Genomic DNA, 20,807 nt, shown 5'->3' with positions numbered 1-20,807 from the left:
TGAGCTAAAACAAGTAGGCGGGGGGGGGGGGGGGGAAATTATACAGTGTCTACCAACCCAACTACTCTTTTCGACCTGATGGGAACTCAAGAAACAGCATTACCAGCAGTGGGGTTATCTCTAGCACCTGCTGTAATGGCCTCTAGAACCTTTTCAAAGCACTCCCTAATGCTTAATGATTTTTCATCTTTGGGACAAAATTTTAGGCAGGGCAAGTCTTAGGAGACCTGCCCCATGTCCTCATTCAACCCTCTCCTCTCCATACACCCTCCCATCACCATAAACAGTCCCTTCCATGTAGAAAGGAAATTCAAGTTCATTGGTGAGCCTGCTCTCCCAGCCCCAGCTGGGAGGACTAGGGGTGGGCACCTGACCCAAGGACAGCTCCTTTATGGGCCAGCCGGTAACCCAGGAAGTGATCTAACATGAAAGTGGCTACTAATATGGGTCATAGTGACAATTGGCTCCTTTGAGAAGTTTGCACATGAGAGAACAGGCAGCTGGCAGTGTGACTAGAAGTTAAATGACACAAAGAGAGAAACCATAAGTAGGCACAAGCCAAGAATAAGTAGAAGCTACACATCGGGCTAGAGCACCAGCATCGATGGAGGCAGAGACAAAGGAGTGGAGAGTGAAGAGGTGTGCTTGAGGGGTGTCACCTGGCCATCAACTTGGTAAGCTCACCAGATCCCTGAAGCTGCTCCAGACCCGGAATCCTGTTCAAGACTCCTGGAAGCCAATCTCCCCTCCATGTTTATGGAGCCCTGTCACTTGGTGGCTTCCCAATTTCCACAAATATCATTACAATAAATCCCTGTTACAGAAGGTGATCTGGGAGGGGCTCTGTTCCTTCTAAGAGCCGTTAACCTGTCTGCTCGTTAAGTCCCAAGAGTTTGCAGGAGGAGCAGAAATTGGTTAGCACACTCAGACTTTTGACCCATTTCCATCCCATCCTGAGTTTCTATTCCTGTTAAAATTCCAGTGAGTCTGGAGATTTGGCTCTCTATCCCAACTCTAAAAGAACAATCAGTGAAATTCTCCCCTGGCACCTCCAGCATTACCACTTGCTTCTCTGTGGAGGACTTTCTTCTGCTGACACAGCCCCCACCCCACCCCAAGTTCTAGGTTACAGTCTCCCTAGAACTCAAGATGGGGGGCAGGGGTGGGAGGGGGGAACAGCTTCTTCATTGTTGACCCCTGGGTTCCACCAAACTTGGCTCAAACAGAAGCAGCTACATTCAAGCAGGAGTATTACCTTTACGCGTTGTCTTTTCCAGAAGATGGCTTGAATTTGTTTTTAGAGACTCAAGTGAGTATTTTTAAAAAGCAGGCCCTGTGTCCCCAGACCTGTGGCAAGTGGGAACCCAGAGTCTCTTGAAATAGCCTGCGTGTCAAAACGGCGATGTAGAGCTAACGCCACTATCCGGATTGACCACGCCCGTGTCTGTTTGGAAGAGGGTTTCTCCCGTCCTCAAGAAGCCTCTTCACCAACCCCTTGACACGCTGTACACTGAAGCTGTGCTTTATACGGGAGCCCGGTTCTCACTTGGAGAGAAGCCAACTAGGATGACGGCTCTGCTTCACACCTGCCCTATTACCCAGAAAACTCCAGTGGCTGTACCTGAGCCAGCCAAGGTTTTAAACCATCCCCTGGAGGCAGGAAGCACATGTTTCTGCCACTTACCCAGAGAAAAAAAAGAAGACCAATAATAGAAAGGGTGGTGAGAAGGGGCCTCCTCTCAGCTGCTCCCTGACCACGCCCCACCTTCTTCCCTGCCCCCTTCCCCTCCCTCTTAGCTTTGTGTCCTTGGCCCTTTAGGTAAGAGGCACATTGAGTCTTTTGGAAAAATAGTAACAATTAGCACAACTGGTGCAGTTGCCATGTGATCCTGGATGGCTAAGAGACAGAAGGGTTTGAGATACTCAGAGTCGGCCATTTCTCTGGGGTTACCAAGGGATATGGGGTGCCTTTCCACAAATACAGCGGCAGCTCATTCTCAGACTGCTCTGGGAAATGAGCCGTTCCACGTGCATTAGCTTTCTAGGTAACGGAAAGCTGACACTGTGGGTTTTCTCATTTCTTTGAAAATGTTCTTGCGTACTTATTACCGATGGTGCAGTCCTCTGCCTTCTTGAGCTAAGCATTTTGGAAGTAATTTAGCCTTTTCTCAACAACACACTTGGGGTCATTATGATGAACTTCTATCACCCTCATCAGGTGTAAACCCCCACCCCCAAGCCCTCAGAGGGCAGGGACCATGTCTTGGTCATTTTTGTGGCCCTCAGCATCTGGTCCAGCCCAGGGCAGAGCAGGACTGCTGTATACATGTATGGGATTGCACCGAGGAGAGCCTGCAGAGGCTACCAGATGGGAGGCAGGCAGAGCTTGCTGGTCTATATGACTCAGTAAGTAAAGCTTTCTTTCCTCAGTGTATGTATCCTCCCTTGCTGTCCTGTTATCACATAGCCAGAACTCGCTGCTCTTCTTTTTTGCCTTTTTTTTTAAACAAAATCGAACTATATCCCACGTATCATAAAATTCATCCCTTTTAAAGTGTCGTTCGTATATTCATGAAGTTGTGTAACTATTGCATTATCTGGTTCCAGAGCATTTCCACCATCCCTAAAAGAAAACCCATTCCCTCATTGTCAGTCACCCCTCATTGCCCCCATCTCCCCCAAGCCCCTGGCAACCACTCATCTACTTTCTGTCTCTGTGGATTTACCCACTCTGGACATTTCATTAAACAAAATCATACAACATGTGGGCTTGTGTGCCTGGCTTCTTTCATTTAGCACAATGCTTGCAAGGTTCATCCCCTCTGTAGCATCCGTCAGTCAGTACCTCCTGCTTCTAACACTTTCTTTACCTCCTCGTTTGCTATCACTTATCTTCTGAGCGCATGATAACCGAACTTGCTACAGATGTGTGGAAACCAGGGTGGCGTGATCTTGTATCCACAGCTGTGGGGCATTTCAGGAACTCGGATGTTTTCTGCTTGCTTCCAGTATCTTGGCTACATTCTCTATGACCAAGGCTGCTGGATAAGTGGATCCCAGCTAAGAAAAGTACCCATATAAGAATAACTCATTTCACTGCCATTATGCTGTGTATTTTTCCAAATCCTTTCATTAACCAATTCTCTATTTTCAGTCTCCCATCAGTAATGAAACAGTTGGTGCACATAAGAAAAAGAAAACAACCCCTAACATTCAGGAACTGGCCTGCTGCAGATGGCCAAGCCTTGATGATGGGACAAGCTGGCTGGGGCACCAAAGCATGGTGTTCTGTTGGACACGTGTGATCGCCTAGAGCCCCAACGTCAGATCACTCTATGACCAAGAACCAAGTGAAATAAAAATGATTATCTTGCCTAAGCCCAGATAAAACAAGGTCACTGTGCAAATCTTTTAAAAACATCAACCATTTCCCTATCTGTCTAATACAGTGACTGCTGCTTCTTTACCAATCACAGTTTTTAGCCTTGCTCCATTCTTTTCATCTTCTAGATAAGAATTATTAAGCAAACACAGTATTACACCTATTGACTGATAATATGCACCCCAGAGAAAAGCTCACTTTGTGAACCCTCCCCCAAATCACTTAACACATGCCCAATTCCCCTAAGTTATATCAAATACAGTCTTTACTGGCACACATTCTTCCTTGTGGAAATGAGTCAATAAACCCAACTTTGTTGGACCGCTGGTGTGTTCTTGGTAATTTTTAGCTGGAGGGCATTGGTAGAATTGGAGGGTCCACTGAGACTCAGCTGAAGTCTTCACTTCCTTGAATCAGGAGAGCTTCAACTCGGATATATGTGTGAAATCCCTGTTTGAACATACTGCCCATTGCGAGAGGTAAGTTCAGGCTAAAATGAGTTCCTATATTTCCTTGAGACCCTTTAGCTTTGGTTTTATTTTTTTTTTCCTAGGAATGAGGTCCTCTGGGGTGTCTTCATTATCTGATCACGTTTGTGTCGTTCCTTGGTGAAATTATTTTCTAGATTTCTGATGCCTGCCCCCATGTCTGTCTGCTTGTCTAACGTCTTAAATATTGTTGCTCTACAAGTTGGGAAAGTCTAGAGAGAGAGTATGAACTTGGGCTCAGTAAGTCCATCCTTCTGCTGGATGCAGGGGCAGAGGAATTTGGAAAGTCTTCTTAGAATCTTCTAGTGATAATTCCAGACTTATCTGCAGCCAGAGCCCTCTAATTTTTTTGTTTCTCCTCTATATTTTTCCCTCTCCTGGAAACCTATAAAGGCAAATAATCTAAAATATTTTATGCGTGTATTCTAAGAATATCTAAGAATTCAGATAAATGGTCAAAATTTTCTAAAAGGGAAGTTATTCAACTTTCTTTTTTTTGTGTGAATACAAAATATATTTACGTGACCCTTTTTACTATATTCTTATTTTTACTGTAATAAGAAAGGTTTTTTTTTTTTTTTTTTTTTAAGTTCCAAGATAGAGAGTTTGGGGCTTATTCAGAGTCTTTAAAAATTAATTTACCATATTCAAACAATGTCAGCACAATATTTTGCTTTGAACATGAAAATGATTAAATTTCTCATGATTCAAGCTTCCTAAATTTTCTACATGGATTTTATGACCCAAGTAAGTTATCAGTATTACCACAACTTGCTTGAAAAGATATATTATATATATATATATACACATAGAAATTATATTCAATTAAATGGAAAGATAATGACCTACTTGGGAATGTTCAAATGACCTTTAGGCTTTGTGCATGCCTGTTTTTGTCTATTGCCTGTCTCTGTAACTTTACCATCCTTGATTTATTCAATATGATACCCCTTCCCTTCATCCTCTTATTTTTGATACCCTAAGGCATTCTTGAAAATAAAACTCTTGTGTGTTTTTCTCCAACCTTAAACACAAGTGCCCTAAATTTAACTGCTTGCTGAAAAAATTTAACAGCTGTTCTTCATAAATATTTAAGAAGGTAGAATGCCTTCTATGGGTCCCTTCCAGTACCAAAGTTACCCTTATACCATTTCCATCTTGAACCTTGAACCTTGAACCTTGAACCCTTACCCCTATCAACAAGATGCTTCTACCAGCAAACACTGGCCTATCATGAATGAGAAGTGCTAACCGATCTATTCTAGCTCCAACAGTTCGTTGGTTTTCCTGAGATACTCCAACTTCTTTTGCAGCAACTCTTTAACCCCAACTCAAAGTTTAACTTTCACTCAGAATCTGCCCACTCTGAAGGATGAAAATCCTGACTCGCTCTTGCTGTGCTGAATGATGCTCATTTCCCCAAAGCAATCTGTGCCCCCTAGGAGGACTGTTCCGTGTGAGTAGCAGATTACACCCACCCCAACACGCACACTGAGCCTGTGTACTCAGGATGATTGTGAGAGACTCTTAGATGTTTAGAAATACCACCCCCACCCCTCAGTGGATCACGTTTCCCTGAAAAGAATCGTTGGAAACCTCCAAAGGAGACCAGCCCAGAGAACAGGAGCGCTCATCATGCACACACTCAGAGCTGCAGTTCCCACAGTAGGGACTAATACAACTGAGAAAGCTAGTCCACACTTGTCTCTGACCCCAACAGCATCAAACATGGCACAATCTTCACTCCAGAAACCCAGAACATAAGTTTAAATTGATCTGCATTAGCAAAAGTTGGCTGATCATGGATAAAATCACCTAGCCCTTAATTTCTTCTTTGAGTTGTACAAGCATTTCTTCCTACCCCTGCTCAGAACTACAGGACAAGCAGAACAGTCAGCAACTAGGTCGGAGAAAAGAAGAGCTAACTCTCCTAAGCAGACTGAGCTGGATTCTGGGACATGTTTTCATTGTCTGAGTTACATCATCGAAGTTCCTTGGCTTCGAGACCTGCCACAAGGACTAATAATCCTTTTGTTCCTAACAATTATCTGTGTTGCAGCTGATTGATGTATTCTGTCCAGAATTTTTAATGCTACTGTATAGCCATGGGATTCAACAACTTTTCTGGCAACAAAAGAAGCAGAGGAGATTAGCTCTAGTTCAACTACTTTGAATACCCTCTTTGGATACCCTCCTGATACCAGTCAACAATTTAAGCAAGTGAGAATCTGGATGGCAAAGATTATATCCTGCAGTCTGACTTTGTCCATCCATGCCCCCCGGCCCCCAGCTGGAGGGCACTGACTTATTAATTTATCTTTTTGTGGGAAACAGAGGCTCCAAGAGGTTTAGTGATTTGTCTGAGGTCATACTACTAACCTACAGCAGGGCCAAGGCTTGAGACTTTCAGAGCTTAAGACTGACTGGGCCAGAGTTCTGAACAAAAGAGCATCCCCTTGCACTGCCTTTCTCCATACCAGTCAGAAGGAAAAGAAACTTGAGGATCCCCAGATTTGCCATGCTACAGCTACCAGCAGGCTCACACTCTCCTAGAAACCCAATGACAGAGAACATCTGATCATCCAGACTAACCCCTTCTTTTACAGATGAAGAATATCCAGTCTAGCCTGTTAGTTTACAGGTGAAGAGGCTGAGGCCCAGAGAAAGAAAGTGACTTGTTCAAGGTCACACAGCAAATTAATGGCAGCCCCCAGATTTCAATCAGGATGGCCAGAGCTTGATGCACTGCAATGTCACCCCTAATCAACAGCAGGTGGAATCCTCCCTCTTGGGTACCAGAGCATCTTCTAGTTTTTTACTTTTGATGCCCTTCCTCTTAGGAAGAAATATCTCCAAACTGGAATGGCCAGTTCCTGCCTTTTAACCAGGTGGAATTTTTCTCTTGGCATTATAGCTAAAAGTGTCTTCCATATTTCTTAAGTGTCTGAGGCAGTCTCGGCCACAGAGATGAATTAAGAAAGAACTCCATCCTCCCGTGTGTTCGTGCATAACTCTCCATGCTAAATAAAGTGAAAGAGTGAAAAGGAGCAAATGCGACATAAGCATGAAGCCAAAACTGCTATTCCCTTTTAAACATTCTCAAGTCATCCTTAAATCCACCCAAGCAATTATCTTCTAAGTTCATTCTCAAAAATGAGATTCCACGTTGCAGAGTCTATTTATAACCAGACTGTCATGCTACTCCCCTGTTCAACAAACTTTGATTACTCTCAATGCTTTCAAAATAAAGTCACAGGTCCTCAACTCAGCATTCAAGGTCATCCAGGATCTGGTTTAAATCTTCGTCTGATAGCACTGCCTGCTACTTTCCCTTCAGGCATTCGGTCCGTCTCTAAGATCGGATTTACTAGAAATAACCGCTCCTCCTTCTGAACCCCAAAACTACTCTCTTTCTCTCCTGACAAATCACTTTCTACCCAGTACACGGTACTGGGGTATTCGTTTGTTCCTTCTCTTGAAGGCAGCAGTTTCTTCTATTTTTTATATTTTTATCCAACAGAGAGTCCAACACATGGCTGGTCTTAATATTAAATAAATGTATGAATGTGCGCTTGGAAAAATGACCTTTACCCCTCCCCAAGTCCCACCCCCATGCCTGGGAAGAATCAGCTACTACTGCAGAGGAAACAATGTCCTGAAATTTTCTGAACAGAATATAATCATAAAGCTCAAATGAAATAGCAAGTTGAATAAAGTGTGACATCACTTTACTTTTAGTTGTTTTTTTACTTAAAGAAACACATTACATTTGGAGCTGAGGAGCTTTCGACTATCTCTGTGGTATGTGTGTGCTTTTTAACCAGGATTCATAGCTGGGGAAACAAAAGAAACCTCTTTGCCTGTATAATTTTCTTCCCTTCCTGTATCGCTTTAAATAGGCAAGATGTGGTTTGCATTCCTTTCACTGCTAATGTTGTTTGCTTTGTGTTCCTGAACAAAAATAACTTGCCGTTCATATTGCTTTCAAAGGTTGTTAAAGATCCCTTCCCCCTGCAACATTCCACTCACTTGTAACCAAGATCTTCAGTTGCAAATGAAGGTTCTCCAGCCCCATAACTTCTGTGCCTAAAGCAGTAGGTGGTGGATTTAGTTATGTTAAACATCCAGGAAATTTCAGCATCATTTCAGTTTACTACTAGAATTCTCAAGCTGGAAGGATTAGCTTGTGCACACAATTGCTCAAAGTAAGAAAGTGCGCCAACCACCCCAGGAGTTTGGAGATCTTGACCAACACTGTTCATAAAGTGGTGACAGCTCTTTACAGTTTACATATCTTTTTCTGGTTATTTTCCCTCTTAATTATTAAAAGAGCTTGCACATAGGTCTTACTCTTTCTAGAGCTCAACTTTGGAAAGGTTAAATGACTTGTCCCAGGGCACACAGCTCAGCAGCCAAATTGAAAATCTAAATTCAGTACTTCTCCCTCCGTGCTGCAGCAAACCTCTGCTAGAATTTTTTAATAGTCCAATTTTCTAGGCAATATGGAGAAAAAGCAACTATAACCTTCCTTGATATTCTAACCTAGCTAACAATCTTTAGCCCAGAGAAAATTTTCCAAAAGTCCACGACAGATATGTACACGTGGACGCCTGCACTTGCATACATTCACCCATCAACCATAACCTTAAAATTGAAGCCAGGAACTAGAAAGAAAGTCCTTCTCCAGGTAACATTGTTTCAGCCATGAAGTCTCACTTCCAGGACCAGTTATGATTTTTGTCCCCATTCAGCCAGATGTTCCTGATCTCGCAATGCCCATGCCTTGGATCCTAGGACCTTCCCACTGCTCATCTCACTCTTTCTACACACACTTTCTGGGAGCACCCCCCCCCCACTCACCACCCGTCAGTAGGTGCTATCATAGGTACTATTCTTACACTTTTTTCCTGCAGTATTTAATGCTTTCCATGTCTTTTCTATCTCCCTGCAGCTATGTTACAAAGTCTAAGGAGGGAAGGACTAGCCAGGTTTCACTAATAAACATGTTTATGTGATTTAACCATAACCTAGCTTCTACTCTATTCAGCCCTGAGTTATGGTGCTTTTTCATGTTGGTTGTGGTCAGAGCACTGCTCACCCATCTCTATATTTTAATTCCTTTGCACTCCCTTCCTTTGCTTCTATCTGCCCTTGACAGCAGCTCTTCAGAGGACCATTCCTGAGACTCATATGGAAGCCCACGATGGGGTTCCTGATGGGAACAAATATGTGACTGCAAACACCTTCTGTGTCTGAATCTTGGACTCCACATGAGAGGACTTCCTCCTCTGAGATAGGAAGGAGGCTATCTGAGAAGAAAGAGGTACTTCTGGTGGTTCTGTCCAATGAGGTCAGGAGAGGACTGTTGGCAGCTTCCGTTAATTCCGTTGGGGCAGGCAAGAGGCAATTGGCGGCTAGTTCTGAAGCTGTGCTAAGGATGCTGGGATGCATTGTTAAGTGAAAAGTTAGCCCTTATGTTATGAGCTTAGCTTAAGTGCCCAAGGAAATGGAATAGCAGGAGGAAGGGACAGTCACAAATAATGCCAAAACCTCTTGTTAGTCTTTGGTTTCCATATCCTTCCCAAAAGAACTTTAGCCCAGGTGCTAAAGCAGCTCCAGTTTTCCATTTCTTCCCTCGTCACTTCAGGGTAGAGAAATAGTTGAGAAGTGGGGAAGACAAAGTCCTAAAAATTGCTCTAGATAATCTACAAAAAGGCTTTGTTGAAATCAGGATATGGATGTCCAAATTTGAGCTACGTTTGTTGGATCAGTGACCCTGTTGTTTACTTGGCTCAAGAATCGATGGAGGAGGGGTCTAATAAATGCTTGCTGGATGGATACATAAATTGTTAAATGAATTTTTACCTGAACCCGAGAACTGCCTTCACCAGCACAAGTGTAAAGCCGCAGCAAGCTGAGGCCACACCTGTTGGAAATAATCCCATCCGTCAGTCCCGGGAAAGAGTAGGCATGAAGAGGCAGGTCCTGACCAAGGCTAATACTGGGAAATTCCCTTCTTATTTTCTTGTCTTTATTTCCACAAGGTGCTGAAAATCTCATCAAGGCCAATTACAAAACAGTGGGATTATTATGAAAGAGTCATGCTTTGGTATGGCCATTTAGCTTTCTGTCTACACCATTGCTCCAAGAGCACGGGGGGGGACAAGTTTGGGCTCTGAAGCCAGAAAACCCCAGGCTGGAATCCTAGGTCCTCTTCTCTACCACCTATGGGCAAGTTACTCAACTTCTCTAAACCTCAATTTCTGCAATCTGTAAAATGGAGATAACGCGGGGTAAAACACTAAGCAGGATGCCAGCAAAATAGTCAGTCCTCAATAAATGTTTTCTTTTATCTCCCACCCCCACACGGCCACTCTGTTCTGCCATTCCCTTCTTTCACTTCTTCTCCATCTCTTCCACTTACATCTTCACCTGTCAATGCCCAGAGAGTAAAGTGATTAGAAAAACAGGGTGGTTTTGGACAACCCAGAAGTTATTTACAAGTCTAAGAACAACCCAGACCAATTGCCAGGTCTTTGGAAAAGCTCAATTAGAAGCTGATGATGCCCACAGAACCACACAATTTCCTAAGTATGATGGAGGAGGCGAGGGAAGTGGGATGCATAAAGTAACTCTTTGCCCTTTAAAAGAAGACCTATTTTGGCCACCCAGGATATCTCAGAGGGCCCCTAGATTGCCGAGGGCCAGTTGTCCAATCAGTAATGTCACCCTGAGAGATTAACACTCTACCTCTGAGAACCGGAGCAAACCACTTTATACCCCTGTATCTTAGCTCCCTTACGTGTAAAACAGGGGGATTGGACTAGATGGTCACTAAAGTACCTTCAAGTTTTAAGATTTAGGATTTGAATGGTTCTGTGAGAGGGATCATGGAAAAGTAAAACCCACAAAACTTAACCTTCCAGGGACACAATAAATTGGTTAGATTTGAAGTTACTCATAAAGTGGTATAGGATGGTGCAAATGGTATGGCATGAGAAGGGAGGTCAGAGGGAGGCTCTGGGGCACTCAAACTCTTCCAGTACCAGAAGCGGCATCTGGAACAGTATATAAAGAGGCCAATGGATTCCATCCTTGCCCCAGCTCTGAAGTTACCTCCACAGCGAAGAAAACGGGGAACCCCCTAACTCTCTCTGCTTCTTCACAGACTACACCCCCGATATCCTCCATCACTGCTGCAGATATCAACCAAGCTCCTCCCTCCTCTCCTCTCCTTTCCCTCCACTCTCTCCCCCATCCCCAATAGTCCCCTGCCAAGCACTAGGTGTCAGCTGCACCTCACCTCCAAGGCATCTTCCCTTTCCAATAATTATCACAAACTCTTGCATGTTGCTGGCATGAATTTGCAGGAAGGGTTCAAGAGGTCCTAAATCCAATTCTATAAGATAAAATACAATCATTACATTTTCAACCAAAGAAGCCTTTCAAAAAAGCACACCTGATTTGCTGTGGAGCGCCAGGAAAAGTACCCTAAAACACGTTAGGGTACAAGCAGGCTGGGATACAGACGCAATCCCTTCTCCCCTCACTCAGAGGTCCAGGACATCGGTGTTTACTCAATGCTGGCTTAAAGTCATGCCTAAGAGGTAGAAAGAAACTTTTCTCAGCCATGGGGGAAGAATGCAGAGGTGGAAGTGGCACAGGTATCATCTATTCCATAAAAGAGGGAGAATCAGAGGACCCTGGGGAGACTTCTAGAGCCGTTTGCTCTCATAGTGAGTGTTTGTTAACTTTATCCAGAAAGATTTTCTATTTCTAGTCAGTGGAAATCCCCCAGGCTCTGATTTCCAAAATTAGGCTACAACCCAGTTCAAGGAATTAAGGTATCTGGCAGAAAGATGGAAGCTAGAAATTTAGCTGCTTACTTCGACTCTCAGGCCACATGAACAGAAATAAATGGCCATGCCCCTGCATAGTATACACAAACATAATTTAAGACAATAAAAATTCCCAACTGAAAAAAGCCATCTGCCCCCGAGAATTTGCAAAGTCAGTGTTTGAGTACCAAAGGGGCCAATTATTCTCCAGTGGAGACCCTCCGAGCAACTTGGTAATAAACCTAGGAGGTCTGGGAAAATCTTCCCCTGGTGAACAGGCATAATTGGAGATTCCGGGGCCAGCACCTGAAAAGGGGGTAACAATCAGCTCACTACTGGGACCATCCGAGTGATATGATGTCATGGAACCACAAACGGATACCCAAAGCAGTCTAAGACAGACCTTGAGTTTATTCTTTGCCAGACAAGAGGAAAGTACCCTTTCATTAGAAAGCCCAAGAAGGATTGAGAAAACCTTCTCGACCAAAAAGGGGAAGAGAGAAATGAGACAAAATAAAGTGTCAGTGGCTGAGAGATTTCAACAGAGTTGAGAGGTGATGCTGAAGATTATTCTTACACATTATATAGATATCTCCTTTTTAGTTTACGGTGTATTGGAGTGGCTAGAAGAAAGTACCTGAAACTGTAGAGCTGTGTTCTAGAAGCCTTGATTCTTGAAGATGATTGTATAATGATATAGCTTTTACAATGTGACTGCGTGATTGTGAAAATCTAGTGTCTGAAGCTTTTTTTATCTAGGGTATGGACAAATGAGTAAAAAACATGGATAAAAAATAGGAAAATAATAGGGGGAACAAAGGTTAAAATAAATTGAGTAGATTGAAATACGAGTGGTCAATGAGAGGAAGGGGTAAGGGGTATGGTATGTATGAGTGTTTTTTCTTTTTTATTTCTTTTGCTGGAGTGATGCAAATGTTCAAAAAAATGATCATGGTGATGAATACACAACTATGTAATGATATTGTGCACCACTGATTGTATACCATGTATAGAATGTTTGTATGTCAAGAGTGTTTGCATGTTTGTTAAGGTTTTACAATAAATATATTAAAAAAAAAAAAAAAAAGAAAGAAAGAAAGCCCAAGAAGGAGGTCTGAACTAAAAGTGAATGGGACAGACATAGTATGGTAAAGAAGAAGTTTGGTCCGATTTTCTGATGGGCCCACAAAAATGAATTGTGGCCTCTCCCTCAGGATGGGCTGCTGTTTTTGACTTGGTCCCAGACCAGAGATGTGAGTACGGTTCCCAGCAGACCCTGGCTGGATCTGCTGTGCCCACTGCTCTCGGGTTATGTGCCATCATGCGCACGTCTATGCGAGCTCTTTCTTTGACACTCACACTGGTTAAGAGATAGAAGCCCCTGTGCTTCCATCAACCTGCTACATAGCTTTGCACCCATGACTTCTGCTCTCTTGTCCTCACTGCTGCTGGTGGGTAGACATGCATCTCTCCTCGCCAAACAGTTACCACATGAAAGCAGTCAAATAATTGTGTTAGCAGGGAGTTCTGATATTTTCTAACTAGGAAAACTGAGTCACAGAGCCCTAAACCCTAGTAATTGGGGGGATATGTGATTAAAATGTTTCTGAATAAGGGGAAGGGAGAAAGGCGAACTGGAAAGATCTAACCAAACGCTAATGGTGCCTAAATCTCAGTGATGCATTGTAGGTGATTTTTATTTTATTCTTTTCTGTATTGGTCTTCTATATTCTCCAAACTTTCTACTCTGTGAGGTTTTGAAATTGTATTTTTGGGAAAAAAAAAAATTTGATGCAGCAAGGATGAGCTCAAGGTCAAGGTGACTTAGCAATGTCAGGACATTCTCCTGGAAGAGGAGTTGAGAATTCAGAGCTCGTGGCTGTCTGGTTTCTCCGTGCTGGCCAGGGCCTGGGGCTCCATCAAACCACAGAGGCCCATCTCTCTCCTATAGCCCCACAGGTGCAGTGATGCTGCTCAAGGGCTCAGGAATGTTGTCATTATGAGACGTCCTCTGCAAAAAAAAATATAGGGAAGGCTCTTTTGTTCTCTAAAATTGGTGGTGGCACACTCCCAACAGGCTTCTATTCCTTTCACCTGAGTGTTTCTGTGGCAGGTGTGGTCATCGAGGCCAGTCCCCAAGTCTAATCTGCTAGGACCTAAGCCACACCAAACAAGTACGTCTGTCCTATTTCTTTAAAGCCTTTGAGTTCAGAAAACCTACTTTCCTTGCTAGGGCTTTTCAGTTCTTTCTGGCTGATAGTATTCCTCTTTACTCTTGTTCAATCCTCAGTCAAGAGGGAAAAAGAGATGGTGGTCATCCTTGGTGTTTCAGACCCTTCTCATCCTTTCCTCCCAGTCTCTTCTCCTCCAGACCAAGCAGAGACCCCTACAGGGGCCACCTCCCCAACCATCCACTCACATTCCTTGACTTTTTATTCCCACCCCATTTGGTGCACTGAGAAGGATCATCCTCACCATTTCACAAGGGAAAGGTGATGAATCAGAGAATAAAGGCTTGACAACTAGCACTCACGATGCTGAATTTATGCTCGTGTGTCCTGACTTTCCATCTGGTAAAGAAGTTTTGCATGTACCTTCAGAGGTTCTCAAATCCTATAGAAATAGTGCAGGGTGGATGTGTTCATTTTGTTCCCGGGAAGGGGATCCATTGCTTGCATGGATTTGATTTTCAAAGGGGTCCATGACTTCTTCAAATGTCAAGAGCACTTCATTTAATGGCTCCATCCCCCTGGTTAGAGATTAACCATCTCAGCAGAAATTTTAGTTTGTGCCATAGAGGATGGTGAGGCCAGAGCAAAGGAGTTTTAAAGAGGAAGGAAAGCAATGTTTATTGAGCATTTCACAACTTCCCTGTGAGGTGGGACTTACTGTGCTCATTTTGCAGATGAGGTACAGGGTCAGAGAAGTAAAGGAACTTCCCCTCTGTCACACAGCTAGCAAGTTGCAAAACAGGATTTAGAACTGGGACCATGTGGCCGAAAGTCCTTGCTCTTGTCATTGTGCTCGGCAGCCCTGTCCCATCCCTCATGTCACGGGGGAGAGGGGAGAGCAGTAGACATGTCACCTAAGCTATTGGAGATTCAGTTTGTCAGATCTGCTAAATGAAAATGCAGCTCACCCTTCTTCCCTCTGCCTGTCTGGCTGTTTGTAAAAGAACAATGAATGGAGGACGGGAGGATCCAGCCCTATTCAGTGTAGCAGGCTCAACTCCATCTTCCCTCCAAAGAGGGCTTGGAGGTGAAGGCCACTGGGCAAAATAGCCTCAGTGAGCGCAGCCCAGACATCAGGCTACATCACCACTTTCTCCCTCTAAACTGGGGTGATGGGTCAGATGTGACTGGGAAGGTCCCCTAGTGGCAAAGTGGGGTATTATTGTATTGAAGCTCCCACTGCAGGGCCCACTCTGATGTGTGGGAAAGCCCTCCTCCCAGCTAAGTGCACTGCAATTTCTTTGTTCAGGGTGGCAAAGGCAGAGGGGGTGAGTCAACTCACATTAAGGAGAAGGGGGACAAAAGGAGGAAGGAGGGAGGGGGAAAGGGCAGAAGCCCAAGCAAGGGCAGTGCCCCACTCACCACCAGCCCCCCATTCCTGTCTGGGCGCCCCGTGTTCTGTCCTGCTTTAACTGTCTCCCAGGCCAGAAGCGCCTCCCCTGCATCCCAATCTTCCCAAGTGCTCCACCCAACCTGCCAGGTAACCATGAAGCTCTGATGAGGGTTGGGAGCCACTCATCACCATTAAACTTAGTCTCCCACTTGAGAAATGTCAAACGTGGAGCTCTCTGCCACCCTTTTATCCCCTAGACCCTTCTCCTTCCCTCCCCTGGGATGCTAAGTGATGAATGATTTCCCCTGTGATTGGTTCCCCTTCTTTCCCAGTCCCCCTCACCCCGCTCTTCTAAAGTGCTTTCACATAATGCAGTCTTTCATTAAAATTGATGATTCATTTCCCATCAAATTTTAAATATTCCCTGAAGTGAGTAATTCTGAGCTTGAAAGGAGACGTGAGATGGCAGTCTCATCTCTCTCTGGTTCTTGGCTGCCTCGTGCTTTTCCCGTGTAGGGCCTTGAGAGTAAGTGGGGCAGCACTGGTGAGCAAGCCCAGAGCCGAATGAGGTACCCAGGTGGAGGGAAGGTGTTGGATGCAGACGGTCAAGCCCAGGAAGCACGGAGCTTCCCAGCTGCAGGCACTTACGCGGGGGGTAGGTGACCTCGGTGAAAACTCTCTAAGGACTCTAGGAAGAGTCTTTGACGGAGGTCTAATGACACATGGGAAACAGTCTGTGAAGCTTTTCGGCACCCAGAGAAGCATGTGTGACCCGTCTCTGGACTTGGTTAGCACTGTCAGAACGACCTTCACCCAGGGTCTCAGCACTGACTGGGCCGCTGACTCACGGCGTAGCTTCGTCCCTAGGTCTGGGTTCTCTCACCTATGCAATCGGGCAGGCCAGAAAGCCTCACTTACCGCTCAGACACCTGGCCTGATCTGAAGGCATCAGCACAGGCAGCTCCTCACACATAGGTCCCCGTGCTCTGTACCCTGTGATGCCACTACCCTAAAGATCAGAGGTGATGGTAGAATTATACAGAGAAGACGGGACTTAACAAATGAATATGAATGCTGAATCATTAAACTGATATCTCTTTCAGTCTCCGGTATTTCAGAGCAGCGAGAAGTAAAAACCTAAAATTGTGAAATTGAAATCCATGTTAAAGTTTGAAATATGTTCTACAACTAATTGTGGTGCTGTGCTTTGAAATTTATAGCTTCTTTGTATATAAGTCATTGTTTACAAAAATAGAAGGAAAAAAAGTCGATTGTGATGATAAAAAAATATTTAAGCCCTCTAGCCTCCTATATTCTGGAGCAGCTAGAAGGAGAAATCTGTATAGTAGCCCATGACAAATTCTGGAATCTGTCCTGTAATCACTTGTTGAAGAGCACTTTGAAAACGAGTGCTTTTTTATTTCTGTGCTTTGTATATATGTTATACTATACAATAAAAAGAGTTATAAAAAAAAAAGAAGAACCAGTGATGTACTCAGGTGACCTCAGGTAATGGGGCTTATTGTAAGAATACATAAGGAAATAAGACAACCCTGGAAACTCTTGGTCTCAAAGAGAATGGGGCCATCAGGCAGGCCTACAGGGGCCCCAGGGACCAAACACCAGCTCTTACCATGACTTAGTTCTCTGTCTTGGCTTCTATGCCTTGTCATCACCTCTTTAATCTATTAAATCTTAATGCCTGCTCTCAGTGTGTCTTTTGTTGTTCTACCATCACAATATCTAGGAGAGAGGACAGGATTGGGCTCACAGAGCCCAGATCCCCAGCATGGCTACCTCACATGCAGCCCTTCACCTCAGGGTGGCTGCCATTGGCTTTGGCACTAACCCCACATCCAGTCATCTTTAACCTGGTAAAGATGTGGTAAAGATACCACACGCCAGTCAATGGAGGGGGCAGGTACTGACAGCTCAGACTCGGCCAGAGCAATAGGCTTGCATGGGCAAAAGTACAAAGGTTCCAGCAGGTGGGTCATGCCAGGGCACAAACCACAGGAGCTCTTATATGTGATGTGGGGTGGAACAGACAGTAGGCAGTGCCAGCTGAAGTTCAGGGACTCAACTCCTACACCTCTAAGAACAGGCATAGTACACTCTAAAGTGAGCTGGTTGAGGGCCAGCTGTCCCTGACAGCTGAAGGGTGGACTCACAGAAGACATCTTGACCCAGACCCTTCATTCATAACCCTACTTTGAGATCATGTGGGCATGGGGAGTGCAGGGTCTGGGTTCTCCCAATGAGAAGGTCATTGAGGTCCTTGAGGTCAGAAGCCATGTTCTCCTCATCATAGCTCCAGCAGCAGGGACCTCTGAATGACTCAGAGTTTGCTAAGGGCTGGCCAGGGAGGGTGCATTTCCAACAAACTCCCTCACCTGTTTCTAACACCCAGCCAGCAGGTCCAAACCACTGCCCTTCAGGACCTGGCACTAGGTTGGTTCACCACCCAGAAGGAAGTTAATAAATGATCACTGAAAAACAGGGCCTTAGAGTTCTAGGGATGAGCTTCAATACTGTTAGATTGTGGAAAGGAAGGGGAGGGAAGGTTTGTGGTTTCTGCTTTAACCTTTCAAAGACCTCTGTCTGTCTTGACCTTTAAATCAGGTAGTTCTTCTGGAAGGTTTTCCTGATTGTAATACCATCTCCTCCCCATCTTCTTGCATCCCCAAGCAATGCCCTCTTGTCATCACTCATTTCATATTTTAAATAATCCTACCTAATGGGTTTTATCTCCTATCAGCCTGTAAGCTCTGCTTAGGCAGGTATGGCTTTATTTCTTTCTTTGAAACACCAACTAAGCTGCATTCTGTTTGTTGATTGATACACGGAAGAACTGTCTTCTTTTTTTTTAATTAACATTTATTATTATGAAATATAACATGTATACAAAAACACAATAGGTTTCAAAGCACAGTGTAACAGGTAGTTATAGAACAGATTTCAGAGTTTGGTATGGGGTACAGTTCCACAATTTTAAGTTTTTCCTTCTAGCTGCTCCAAGACATTGGAGACTAAAAGAAGTATCAATATGATTCAGCAATCATGCTCACTTGTTAAATTCTATCTCCTCCATTATAACTTCTTCTTTTCCTTTGATCCTTCTCCCAATGTTTAGGAGTATTTGGGCTCAGCTCATTCTAACTTCTTTTATGTTGAAAAGGAGTGTTGACAGTATGGGATAGAGGGATGGAACTGGTTGATGTTCTTGGGAGAGGCTGGCCTCCCTGAGTTTCAGGACTTATCTGGCCTGGGAACCCATCTTGGAGGTTGTAGGTTTCTGGATAGTGATCATAGTACATGAAAGTTTTGTAGAATCTCCCATAGAGCCCTAGTTGTTCTTTAGGCTTGACAGGAATGGTTTTGGTTGGGGTTTGGCAAACCATGGTAAATACCAAGCTGTCTTCTGATTGACTTTTCTTGGATACTTTAGGTATTTCCACAGCAGTCTCCAGAAGAACTAGGGCTATGGCTTTAACTCTCTTCCCTTCAGGTACCCTAAGATTCACCAATTTTGCAACCCAGAGCTCCAGCATCTTAGGAGGCTTGACTCTATTACCCCAACCTGGTGAGGCAAAGGTCCTGGGAAGAGACCTAGGTGACAGCAGGTCCTGCTCCTGGGTCCAGGGGCTCTGGGACACCACAGGAGGGAAGACAGCAGGAGGGTTCTTAATGTGAAACACGAGCTTCTGGGCCACGCACTGCTCCTCACAGTTCTGTGATGGATGGGTGGGGGTGGGGCATCAGTTATCAGTGGGAGGATCAGAGTACTGGCAGCAGCTCGAGTGGTCTTGAGTACAGCCTCTGCCCAACCTGGAGCAGCTTCCAAGGAGATGAACTCCCAGGCTCTGTCTGCTGAGGAAAATGTAACACGTGGCTAGAAATAGTTCTCCAGTCCCATTTCACAAACTTTTCTTCTAAAATTTTCTGTGCTCTTGCATATTTCCAGTGATCTGATCCTCCATGGTGTTTGAATACAGCTAAGAGGGAAGGGTTCCATTTTTCTCAGTTCTGCTGTCTGAAAGCCAAGCAGGCCAGGTGCTTTTTTCCTAAAGAAAATTGTGGGTCGCTGAGAAAGCGTTTCATTTTAACTGTTATTCATAGCTGTGACTTGGTGTTCTGCAGCTTACTTATATGGAGAAGCCACTTCTATCTTCTCCACTCCCCAACCTCCAGGGGGAGGAAAATGCCCACAATTTTCTCCTGAAACTCCATGAGTCACAACGGATCAAAGTCATGACTGGAATCCAGGAAAGCAGCAATGTCAAGGCAACCCAGTTAAGGCTGTTCCCATGGAAAATATTCTAGAGGCTTCTTTTAAGGGAGCCAAGGTACAGGTGGAAACTAGTCTCGTTAGGTAATCATAAACAGCAACATAGCCTAGTTGAGTGGAAAAATCCACCCAGTTCTCTTGGCAGGTTCACCCTCAGGAGGTCTGACCGTTAGAGCACAGAGACATAACGAAACAGCCCGTACACCTGGTAGCCAATTAAAATCACTGTATGTCCAGTAACTAGAGGAAATATCCTCCTGAACGTGCACTGGACACAAACAAACTTATAAACCAATAGGATATTATGCCCACAACAATACTTGTTCACCCCAAGTACAACAAATACCTTTCTAAGTGTGGTATGTGCTAGACGCCATACAGAGTATTTGCAAATAACAGGGTGTGGTAGATAGAGCACTGGACTGGGGCTCAGAAGACCGGCGTTCTAGTTCCAATTCTGGTCCTCACACATGTAGCTGAAATGAGATTGTGGGACTTAGTCACCCTCTCTGGGCCTAGGCATGCTCATCTATAAACTAAGTATGTTTGTCTATAAACCAAGGGGGACTAGATTAGGTCATCTCAAAGGACCTTTCAAGCCTGGAATTTTGAATCCACAACTATTTCCTAGGCAATTAATGAGCCAATCACATGAAGAGAGCTCCTGTTCTCTCATGTCCTACCTTTTCATAATCAGAGTAAAAACACATTGGTGTAGACCAGCAGACCATCAGGGCCCCAAAACCCTTTCAAGGGTGAGCAAGAGCAAAATTATTTTCATATTAAAACTAAGATGTTATTTGCCTTATTCACTGTATTGACATTTGCACTAAAGTTGCAAAAGCAATGCTGGGTGAAACTACTGTGCTTTAGCACAAATCAAGGCAGTCGTGCCAACTAAACTAAACTTAGGAATGCCCTTGATGAAGCAGTAGACAATATTATTGAATCTCAACTCTTGAATGCACTTTGAAAAATATTCTCTGTGACAAGGAAAGTATGCAGCAAACACTTTAGTTGGCTATCAAAGTATGATAGCTGTCTTGAGGAAATCACCTGTGGGGTTGTTTGAGTTGCAGGCTGAGCTAACCACTTTTCACATGGAACATCATTTTTACTTGGAAGAAAAACTTGCAGTCTATGATTATGCAGACCTCGGTATCTGGCAGCTATTTTCTCAAAAATAAGTGAGCTTGTCATTTCAAGGTAAACAATTGATAGTATATGTATATATATATTTTTTGGCC

At 44.2% G+C, this 20,807-nt stretch overlaps 1 protein-coding gene across 1 annotated transcript in view; it reads right to left on the bottom strand.

Moving 5' to 3' along the window:
- PRMT8 (protein arginine methyltransferase 8) overlaps positions 1-9,539 on the bottom strand; it is a 122,763-nt gene extending 113,224 nt beyond the window's left edge. Inside the window, exons 1-2 of the mRNA XM_077169713.1 lie at positions 8,969-9,539; positions 7,900-7,956 (exon numbers count right to left, since the gene is read on the bottom strand). The gene's annotated coding sequence lies outside the window, so the exon portion shown is untranslated. The remainder of the gene's footprint in view (positions 1-7,899; positions 7,957-8,968) is intronic.
- Between the last annotated feature and the right edge of the window lie 11,268 nt (positions 9,540-20,807).

This window comes from Tamandua tetradactyla, chromosome 7 (genome assembly GCF_023851605.1).
Source record: "Tamandua tetradactyla isolate mTamTet1 chromosome 7, mTamTet1.pri, whole genome shotgun sequence".
NCBI lineage: Eukaryota > Metazoa > Chordata > Mammalia > Pilosa > Myrmecophagidae > Tamandua > Tamandua tetradactyla.
This window is presented reverse-complemented; position numbering and strand designations above follow the sequence as displayed.